The following is an 11934-nucleotide window of genomic DNA, read 5'->3' as shown; positions in this document are numbered from 1 at the left end:
TTTGCGGCCTGGCTTATAAGTATAGATTATATTATAAATATAAAGATCACAGCGCAATAATTACCCTTCTACACATTGATATTGATGTATTGTAATTAATTATACGTGTAACACTGACACTGTAAAGTGCTACATTATCTTTATAAAATCTATTTTAATTAAGAGTCACTAGTCTAATCAGTATTGAGAGATGTAGCTAAAGTAATGTGATCAATAAAGACTTATGATTAAATCTATTTGAATAATTAATCCGCACACACACACAGACACACACATATGAGATATATATATATATATATATATATATATATATAGGCTGCATTCCAATTACAGTTGGCCTATGCCAGTGTCCTCTGTGACGGCACATTTCGTTAAGATTCAGTGTTGACCTTAAGGGATTTGGTTAGTGCTCTATTTGAAGGGCAGTCATGATCACATTAACTGTCAAATCAAGGGAAACTGGCTCAAAGTCAACAGGATAGCCTACATTTTCCTTTCATTACCAAATGACTTTTTTTCCCAATACTTCTGGCCAGACCAAAAGACCATTTTTCCTGCAAGAGAGCAACAATATGTGCTCAGATTTCTGATTTTCTTCTAATGTCCTCTCTGCTTTCTATAACACTTGTTGCCCCAATTTACAAATCACACACACACACACACACACACACACACACACACACACGTATTTTGAGTCTATGTATTGAGTTAACCCTTAAACGCATACCTCAGGGTTTTAGTGACCCATCATTCACTAACCTTCTCCTCATTCATTTTTTTAAAGTTAGACATCAACCTTCTTAGAAAATATAAAATCATAAACGAATGTTTTCCCAACTTTTTTTTTTTAAATATTGTATAGGGTCGTAAAAGTGTAAGTATATTTTTTTCTGCACAAAACAAATGTAATCTTTGATAACTGAATAAGTGCAATTCACCTTTATTCCACAAGGTGTCAATGTCTGATACACAATGATGAAGTGACGTTTCACTCATAGTCACCGCAGGCAGAAAACAAAAGAATAGGAAGTTTCATCAGCAAAACTTGAAATGGCTCAGAGATTTACTGCAGAGCAAGAACTGAACGCAATCAAATATTAGTGTCACTGTCACTTGATGGTGGATCTGGCGAAGAAGCTGTCAGCGATCAAAATATTGACTGAAAATGATAGTTGAGAATATGTTTGAGATGGCGAATATGAGCCAGATGCTGAATGTACTGGAAAATGAGCTCTGATGAGGACAGTGATGATGGTATAAAACATCTGCTCAAACTGAACCCTTCCCAGCTCCAAAAGGTAAAACAATATTCTTTATTTTATTCTTCTGTAATTGCTACTCTAATATCAGGAGAGTTTAATATTATCGCGACAGTTAGAGATCCATCCGTGTTAGATATAGATCCGGGTCGCTAAAGACCCGAATATGTAATAATGATTGGGGGAACATTCATTCAGATTTTCATCACTGCAAATAATCAGGGCTGTGTGGATATTAAGATGCACAATTGCTGAGATTGATATTGCTTTTAAAAACAACTCAATAAACAAGTTTATATTGAGTAGCTTATATTAAAGGATTAGTTCGTTTAAAAATGAATTAAAAATTAATCATCGTTTACTCAAAGTGCTTTAAATTTCTTTCTTCTGCTGAACACAAAAGAATATATTTTGAAGAATGTCGGTAACCAAACAGTTGATGGACCCCATTGACTTCCATAGTATTTTTCCTACTATGGAAGTCAATGAGGTCCATCAACTGTCTGGTTACAGATATTCTTCTAAATATATTATTTTGTGTTCAGCAGAAGAATGAAATCCATACAGGTTTGGAACAACTTGAGGGTGAGTAAATGATGACATAATTTTCAATTTTAAGTGAACTATTCCTTTAAGTCACCAATTGTCCAGTAAATGTGTCTATTTTTGTCCCACCAACAAATATGTTTACAAACAAAGTCAGAATCAGCCATCATGTCTCCAGACAACACACAGTCGCGTTTCTGAATGAATCAGTGTGTTTGAAAAAAAAAATCTGTCTGAGTGAATGATTCATTGAGTCAGTTATAAACGCACCATGCATCACAATTTGCATACTATTGACTCTTATTGTTAAGTTAAAAGCCATACATAGTTTTACTCTGTATTTTGTTCATTTTTTTTAATAACACCTTGAATTCATGTTTTTTTTTATTCCGATTCAAGCACATACATTGGATTGATTTTAATAACTTTAATGCACTTGAAGTGTGCGTCTAGCACTAGGAAAACAAGCATTGTGTGTGTGTGTGTGTGTGTGTGTGTGTGTGTGTGTGTGTGTGTGTGTGTGTGAGCGCCCAGGGAATCCCCAGGGAATATATCTAGTACTATATCTACTATCCTATCGTAATATTCTTTAGATATTAAGATAATATATATATATATACCTACCCAGCAACTCCAGTGTGAAATGCTGACTTGGCCCTTTGCATTTTTAAACTGATCGCTCAGCTGCATCTTCCAGTCATGTTTATGTGTTTGTGACCTCACTCTGAGATGTTCCTTAAGAGTGGCCTGTGTTGGAAAACTGTTTTCAAACCATTGGACGTGAGGTAAATTTACTTTAATCGGACAAATCACAGCATTTCACGTATATTAACCAATCACAGCCTTAACAGATTTCATCTGTGAAAAGTGATGCTTCAGACTGTTGCCCAATAACAACCTAAATAGGTACGTTTACTGGATGAAAATATAAACTATAAATCTGAAACGGGGTAAAATGCTGGCTGATCATAGTTTGGTATTAAGCTCTCTCTCCCTCCACAAAAAACTCATAAATGACATCCTCAACACGAAAGATGTTTGCATATTATACAGAGTGTGAGCCACTTGTTTGTGCCAAAGTTGCCGCCACAATTCTAGCATGTTGCCATATGGTTGCTTAAGTGTTTTGGGAGTTTGTTAGGTGATTGCTGTTTTGTGTATGTGTGTCTGTTTTAGTCTAATTGCTTTTAAAAAAAAAAGTAATAGAAGATCTCTGCTCAATTTGGATGCATGATATATCAATACCATATTGGTTATCGCTGATATTAATAATATAAGTTATATTTTATATATGTATTTTTCAATCATGACAACTCTCTGAATAGTTTAGCATGTTATTGAATATGGCAATGTATTTGGTCTTGGCGGACTAGATCTGCTATGCTGCTGCAGATTTAGGCAGGTGGAGCTGGGGGAGGTGGAAGGGTTCAGAGGATAGTTTTTTAATTGTACATGCTCATTTCCCCTAGCTTTGCCATCGTCTAACACTATAATATTATATAAAAACACTAATACTGTGCTAAAACTAAAACGCTTAAGGCGAGACACGGCAGGCAAAAACATCGGGGGTTTTTTCACTGGTCAATTTTGAGATTTTGGGCTATTTGTCTTCAATAACATGTCTTCTTTCAGACTTGTGGTGAAAAAATTTCCAAAATACACATTTAGGTCTTTGTTTTACAACACTTTGTCTGTTTGCGTCTGTAGATTTCTCCTAAATTCAACAAAAAGTTGTCGTTCTAAATCAACATGCTGCTCTGCGATCGCGATCTGCACCCTGTCATCACACACACCGTTGGAAAGCTCTCTCTCTCTCTCTTGCACATTGTTGTCGGATCCAAATATGGTCATTTCCTTTTTGTCAGCCACCAATCGTGAAAGTACAATGGGCATTTAACTCTAAAACCGAAATCTCATTGGCTGATGTCAATTTCTGACAACGTGATTCGTTCAGATGCATCACGTGACGTGCTCTGACATTTAGATGTGTGTTTTTGACACTTTTTCTGTTCAGTTGAAGTCCATAAATGCTGTGTTATAAGTTGTAATGTGATTTAGGTGGTTTGTATTGTTGTTGCTAATGATTTGATAAGATATTGTGTCTGTAAATAGTTGTTTCCACTAAAAAAAGTATGAATTTTTACATTACAAATCTTTAAATGCTGTTTTCTCAAAATTAGTTTTTTGTCATTCTCCAGTAGAAACATCTCAGCCTGTGTAGCACCTATGTACACAAAACTTTCCAGTTATACACTTGTATATCTTGAGTATATCTTGTATATCAGTTATATATCTTGTTATACAAGATATTTTCAGAGGGATTTGTTTATAAATCATTCCTGGCCTGATTTATGTGACATTTTAATAAAAAAAAAATATGGCGAGAATTGATTTTTGTTAAGGCTATGGACAGCATATTTTGATTTCCTAGGTAATGAAAGCATATATCCTGAAATCCCTCTGAAATTATTTTTTCATCTTGTGTGTAAACAAAATGAAAAAATAATTTTGCACCTGGCTTTATCATATGTTCAGATCTATCTAACGAAAATATATGCAAAATTATGCAGATTTAATGAGATAATGCCTAATTTGCATAATTAAACATACAAATTTCAAAAACTTGTAATACATTTTTTTTATATACTTGTGTAAGTAATCAACTGAGAAAGTTTCATGGTGATATCTATTATTTAAAAAAATTACCCTATTCACCTGTAGTGTCTCGCCTTAAATCTTAAAATGAATTTTCATTTTTCATACTTGTTAATAAAGTTAAATAAAGTTTAAAGTTAATAAAGTGTAAATTCACTTTCAGAATTTAATTTTTAGTGTATTTAATCAGCTTTTTACTGTTTTAAATAGTGCACAATTCAGCAGTATATATTGGACATGTAGCAGTTATCAGAGAGGAAACGAATACTCTGCTTGTAGGTATTGGAATATAATTATCTATGCATTCAAGGTATAATTCATAACCATAGCAAGACGAGTTTAGCACTCATACTCAATTCAAAAGCTTCATACTTTGCAAGCGGTGCTTGCTTTTCCAAATCCCCCAAACCAAATGACAAATTCACACATGCTTTTCTCTTTACTCAGCAAAGAAGCAAAATCTCGAGCTACATAGGTCACTGAAATACCTGAAAAGATTCCAAGCTTTAACCTTGATTTTTGTGTGAGTGTTTCATAGTAAAAGAACACCATGATAACAGCCAATCTAAGAGGAGAGCTCTCCACATGTCATGTTTTTCTGCGCTTTAATGCAAAGATTTCATTAGATTCGGTATATTGATTTAGACGAGCTACATCCTGCTCACGGTGAGAGCTCATTTCAGGGAGAAACGTGACTGCTGGAGAAGAGGGAGACCCAAGAAAAGAAACAATCATACGAGGGCTTTCTTAAGCACTACCACACCACTTTAAGACCTCATCTTCCATCAGTGATCATCAGTGCCCTTCATCTGACAGGTGGATCTTCATAAATAGTAGCACCTCAAAACCTAGCAGCCTCTCACTCTCTCTCTCGATCTGTTTCTCTTTCTCTTTTGCAATATGAAATAGTCCATTATCTGCTCTCAGGGCTAATTGGTGTATTAACGCCATGCTGTGGGTGACAGAGGGAGCAAGGGAGACGCTGGATGAATATGGATGAGAGAGAGTCAGAGCGTTTGTGTGCACACGAAAGAAAGACTGGGGGAGGGAGTTGTGCAGAAAGAGTGAAAATTGGGAGGCCAAGGTAAATCTTTTCAGCAACACAAGTGGTTGAGAGGTGGATGGCGAAATGAGTGGTGGTGGGGAGGAAAAAAAAAAAGTCCAGTAATGGCTGCTTTTTTTTTTCCAGGCAGCCTTCTCTCTATCCTTCTCTATTCCTCTCTCACCGACGTTGCCCATCAGCCCAATTATCCACTTTCCGTGGCGCCAGTGCCAGCATATGGAAATGCAAATTGCACAGAGAAATGTTTTCCTTTTTTCAAAAGGAGTAGAAGGTAAGTAGCTCTCGAGGACGGGGGGGAGACAGAGGAAGTCAATGCGTTGGTGGGAAGTACAGATCTGGATGCTGTGCGTCACCCTCCACATGTATTCCCAAGCGTTCGAGTTGCTTAAATATAAACGATCGCTTCCTTGCACGTGGATGCACTCCGACACACGCCCTGCACGATCCGCACTTTTTTCTCCGCATCTTCTCCATATCCCTGCATCTCTCCCGTGCAAAAGCCCTCAGGCTTCCAAGTTAGCATGCGGCTTCTAGCACTTTAGGTTTACCGATCAAAGGTCCATGTCTGTTCCCCTGTGCACGACATTGAGTCATGTGGCGTATGATTATTCCGATAGCAGCTGATATCCTCCAGGGTGCGAAGGATCAAATCAGAGGCTTTGTTGTGTTCATTATGCACACTCTCTCCAGTCACCTCTCCTCATGGCTCCTCCGGAGAGCGCCGCGAAGACGGCTCCTCGAATCCACCGCATGCTCAATTATTTTCAATTATACCCATTGGCCTCCCTTGTATCTTTTCCCGTAACTTAATTGTGATCTGAAATGACTTGTTGATTGACAGCAGAAGGCAATTGGAGGCGGGAGAGATGGCGGCCCCTCTGGTAATTATCACAGATTGGTGTCAAGCACACATATTCCACAACTCCCTCTCCATCCGACAACAGCCTTCTGCGTCAGTGCAATCACTCAGATGGGACCGAGGATGTCACAGATGGCGATATTGTAGTCATTTTTAAGACAGGAAAAACTCACGGATGGTGTGTTAACTGCAGCAGTTTTGTTGTAATGCAAGATATAGTAGGGCTGGTAGGGGTTTCCTCTGTAATTTAACACTGAACTGTCTTTGAAGCCTAGATGACCTTGGTTGTTATGAGTCTTTGTGAATTACATAAGCAGCAGTAAAAAGGAGACATTTTAATCCAGGGTCATCAGGGTGCCTCATTTCAAAGGTGATGTGCTACGCTTACTCATCTTTCTCTGCTCCATCTACTAGAGAGCAGCAACCAGAGTCATGTCTTGGTCATTTAGATATCTTATATATCTATAAAGACAGAGTGGTGTATTTAAGTTTTTGAGCCACTGGCAGCTCTGCAATGTACTCATTTCAGGACCACGGATAGCTCAACAGGCACAGTAAGCTATTTCAGCACCATGGACAGCACATACTAACAGTGCATTCAACACAAATTGCATTTACACTAGGATTTTTAAAGCAGTGCAAAAACACTTAAATGCCGTACTTCATCTCATCTGATTATTTTCGTAATCCTTTTTATATATTTTGTATCAGTGCATAAACAGCTTCACATTAGTTACTGTAAACCCTTAAACACAGTGCCCTAGCCAAACGTGATTAAAGATATCTTGTCCATGTTAATAACAGCTAGCCGTAACAGCAATACGTGACATACTGTACAAACGGTGTCTCCAATGACAATGATACTCTCAGGTGCCCATTATGTGCATTGCATAATCTTAAAAGGGTTCATTTTAGTATGAATATCACTGTGTGTGACTTTAATAGCCATAATGAAAGCGGCAATGGGTTATTCACCCCAGATCTTCAAACTTAATTAAATGAAACAAGAATGTTCAAACTGTCAACTTTGTGTGAACAAACAAGTGTATTCCCGGACACAGATTGTAATGTTAATTTCTATTAATTTGATTACTATTTCTTTGAGCATGCGTTTGTAAAGAGATCCCGCCCACAAGCTCCACTGATTGGCTGTGATTTGTGATTGATTTTGTTGTGTCTTGTGTGGAAAGACAAATTGCTTCTCGCTGTAATCTTATAGCACCACAGTAATACAATAATGCTAAAAATGAAGACCCAAAACAGTAAAAACGGAATAGTTTCAAATCCAAAATCCTGATTGGATAAGCTACATTTAAAACTGCACTTACCGGGCACAAACATAACTTCGGTTCACATTCTCCCTAAAAACATGCCTTTTGGGACACATCTCATCTTCTCAGTATACAGTATATGACATGGTATTTAAAAAACCCACAGGATGACACATTCCACCAGTGCACAATATGTTGTATCAATATATCAATCTATGACATTTAGATCCTACAGACGTCAAACAAGTTATTCATGATACAAATTTTGGTCACACTTTATATTAGGTGGCCATAAAGACCCCCCTGTAGTCAATAATTGTATCCCTTAAAACTCATCTTTGATAGTCAAAATTACAAATGTAAATGTTTTTTCCTGTGAAAATAATTTCTTCATCCTTAAAATAGCTTGAATGTAACCCCACCCTCACTTCATTTAGTATATGCGTACTATGAATATGCAAATGAGTCCCCACCTCCACTCACTCACACCAGCATGGTCTACATGATCAACTCGTATTAAACGCTACACAGTGGTGAGTAGAAATATTGGTTTAATTCAGCCATATATGTTTGAACCAGAAACTGATTTCGAAGAAGAACAGGAAGAGCAAATTATACAGGCTCGTCTACAAGCCGACGTATCAGAATGGTAATGCGATTTATGTATCGCTCTCTACAACATTGAACCATGTTCCCGTTCGCCATCTCAGAGTCAGACAGCTACCTTCTAATAATCAGTATCCTTGGAAATGATCATAGAAACATCATAAAAGGTCATTGGAGAAAAGCCCCGCCCCGCATGTTGAAGGGATTGGCTACATGTTTGTGACGTAGAGAACAGGGGCAATTTCAAAGCGTGTTTTTGAGACTGTCTTTGGTTCACTGCAGTTTTAAGGTGAAAATACTCAGCAATGGTGTTGACTGATAAATTTGCACATGGTTTGTCTTAAAGCATATTAAAAAATCACATAGACATGTAAACAACAGCAACAAAAACAAAAAAAAGCATTGCGTGTTTTTGGTTTCCGCGTTGTATGCAGTTTAGTGTCACTGCGTCTTTACAATCCGCCGTATCAGAACCGCGGACAGCACCCCGAAATGCTCTCGACCACACATGATGTAACCATTTGCTCTTCTCCTCATGCTCACCATGATCTCATAAGTGAGTGAGTGCTGAAATGTAAGTGTCCAATATTAGCAGATTAGACAGGCAAAGAATATTGAGCAAACAAAGACCCGACGGAGACAACGATGTGGGTGGTCTCGGCGGGGTAAAGAAGCAGGAAAGCGTGTAAAATATAATATAAAGGAGGGAAGCTATAGAGGAGAGAGAACTCACAGTCCGGCTGGCTCCATGTCTCCACTAACACACATCCAATTATAAAGTCTAGCAGCAGCTTAACTGGCTGCCACGAGCTGGTGAGGAGCCAGTGTTGTATGCAATCATCAGCCCATTGGGTCACTCTGATTCGCCTGACAACACCCACACCCTGCCACTGAGCTGCCTAAATGAGCAGCGGCAACAGAAAGCCCCTCTAATGTCATTAAGGGCCTAATGAGTTTTAATTGGGAGGAGATCTTAACTTGGAGCCCTAATTGCATCTGATTAAAGACAATATTAGTTTTACTGCTGGTAAATTGGTCGGGGATGAGAACAGAGACGGTTTTAGTGGGATCAATGTGGTCCTACTGGAAATATTGCTGAAAGACATGAATTGAAGCAGACATCCAGGCCGGAGAGTGGGATGAGAAATGAAGACGGCATAAATAAGTCTGGAATCTCTCACAATTCTTTACATTAATGTGAAAAAAATGGCAATACTTTGCAATACGCTTTTATTTGTTAACATTCATTAACATGGACTAAAAGTAAATGCTTCAACAGCATTTATTAATCTTAATCAATTACAAACATTTATAAATACATTCTTAAAATCTAAAATTATTTTTGAATGAAACGGAAGTTGCGATGTCCTTTCTGTCCTATTGTGATGTATATCTTCTTGAACTGGATAAAATGTAGGGTGGGACATTGGGATTTTGTCCATGGGGAATTGATTGGATGGTTGTGGTTTGCTATTGGTCGATCTCATGTGAGTGACAGGTTGATCCCACCCTTAAAAAAACATCATCGTAGAAGAGAAGAGATGTGGTTGCAAGAGGGAGGGGAAGTTAGTACATAGTCAATTACGGATAAATAATTTATAATAAATACTGCAATATTCCATAAAAACACATAAATTGTCCATTTTGATTTCATTAGTGAATTTACTGCACTGTGAGCTAACATGAACAAACAATGAACAATTTGATTTTTTTACTAACTGACATTAACAAAGATTAACAAATGCTTAAAAAAATAAATTGCTCATTGTAAGTTCATGTTAGTTATCTAATGTTAACAAATGAGACCTTATTGCAAAAGTATTACAGAGAATATAATAATTATCCATTCATTTGCCTCTTTTATGTCTCATCGAGCCGTTTAGCTCACTAATTTTTCACATATTTGTCTTTCCATGCATGCTGTCAAGACAGCAATGGTTTGCATTTCCATAGTACAATTGTTTCGACTGAATGGGGTCAAACGGTAAGACCTCCCTTTTAAAAAGAGACAAGTTTCAGATACAACTCTGTTTTGTTCTGGTGTATCGCATCAATGAATTGCTTTAAGTGACTGAATAAAAAAAATAAAAAAACACAGCAGACCTAAGTGATGGCCTTAAATGCATGCCCACTCTAATATCCATTCAGCCCAACAATGGTCTACTTCTCCTCATCATGTCAAACACTCGAGCTATTAACTCTGCCTGCTAGGGAAGCGACCTGTGGAATGGATGGAGTATGATGGGGATAATCATAGGCCGGATTTAGCACTGTCTCTCAAACATTTGCCTGCTGTCGGGGGGGTCAAGTACAACAAAGCTGATTCCAATCTGCTCCGTACCCGAACAACACATCCAGACTTCATAACTCACCTTGTGACAGCTGCGCTTGAGATTAGCCAACACTTAGACACACGAGAACTGACAGATCCTCATAATACCCACGTCTTCCGTGTGCTGAGTGCATTTGTGGTGAATTGCTGTGGATCAGTGATAATTGGAAGCTAGGCATCGGAGACCGAGGTAAATTACGCCGACACGAGACGATGTTTCCTCTGATTTTTGAAATGATGCACTTTCTTAATTGCCATCCTCACCTGACCAATTGGAAGATTTCTTTTATTTTTCCAAACAACCTCTTCTGGTCGGAAAATGAGGGTCTAAATGAGCTCAGTGTGTCCCCTGAAGCCTTCGGAAGCACCTTGCTACATGTTTCGCTAATACACCAATTAGTCATAAGCTACAATTAGTGAAGAAGTGAGACCCCCCAAAGCACATGTCCATAAGCGGTAAACGCTTTAATCTCTCAGCTCTACGGCCATCTTCGCTTCTTCACTTCACTCGTCTTCCACTGCGCGCTCGCTCCCACCTGCGTGGTGCATCTTAGGGGAGCGCAGAAGAATTGTGCTAGCGTGTGAAAGAATGTGTCTACGTTTGCAGGTCGGTGTCTGTATTTAAGTGGGTTGGGACAGGCTGATCGGGCTAGATGAGTAGGGTGTATCAAGAGACATGAAAAGTCAGGGAAGCAGAAATGGGTTTTAAAGTTACAAGCTAAAACACACTCAAAGTGCAAATGTAGCGTGACGGCCGTATCTGATTTCCCCACAACTGCTTCACTTCTTTTGCTACTAAAGGAAAACCAGTGAACCTCATAAACGGGGGTCCGGCGTCACTTTAAATTAACTGGTGTTGCTCACAATGAAAATCTGTCGGTTTGTCAATTTCTTTTGGGGGGAGCAGTATTTTTGCCATCCAATCTGTGCATTACCAGACCGAACTCACTGTGTTGTGTAAATAATTGTGTGTGTGAGAGCAGTTTTGTGAATATTCAAGGCTATTACATCAGCAAGCGGTTCTCAGTTTTTCTCAGGCTCACTGGGAAACCGTGGCTCTAATACCTACAAAACTCAAATAACATACATACAATTCACTGCAGTTTCCAACTGAAATGAACACCAGAGACAATAAAACACCAACAACTATTCCTTTTCAAACTAATTATAATTACATGGGCAGATTATCAATTAATAAAGATTTATTTCCCTGCGATTCTTTGCACAATACTATGATTATGTGATGCAAACGTCAAAATGTCTTAGTTAACATACCATGCAGTATAGTAAAAGTGTTTTGAGCTGCTCAAAACACTTTTACTATACTGCGTGATTTGTAAACT

Source organism: Rhinichthys klamathensis, unplaced genomic scaffold, assembly GCF_029890125.1.
Source record: "Rhinichthys klamathensis goyatoka isolate OS25496 unplaced genomic scaffold, OSU_Roscu_1.1 h1tg000015l_1, whole genome shotgun sequence".
Lineage (NCBI taxonomy): Eukaryota > Metazoa > Chordata > Actinopteri > Cypriniformes > Leuciscidae > Rhinichthys > Rhinichthys klamathensis.
Note: the sequence above shows the minus strand (reverse complement) of the source record.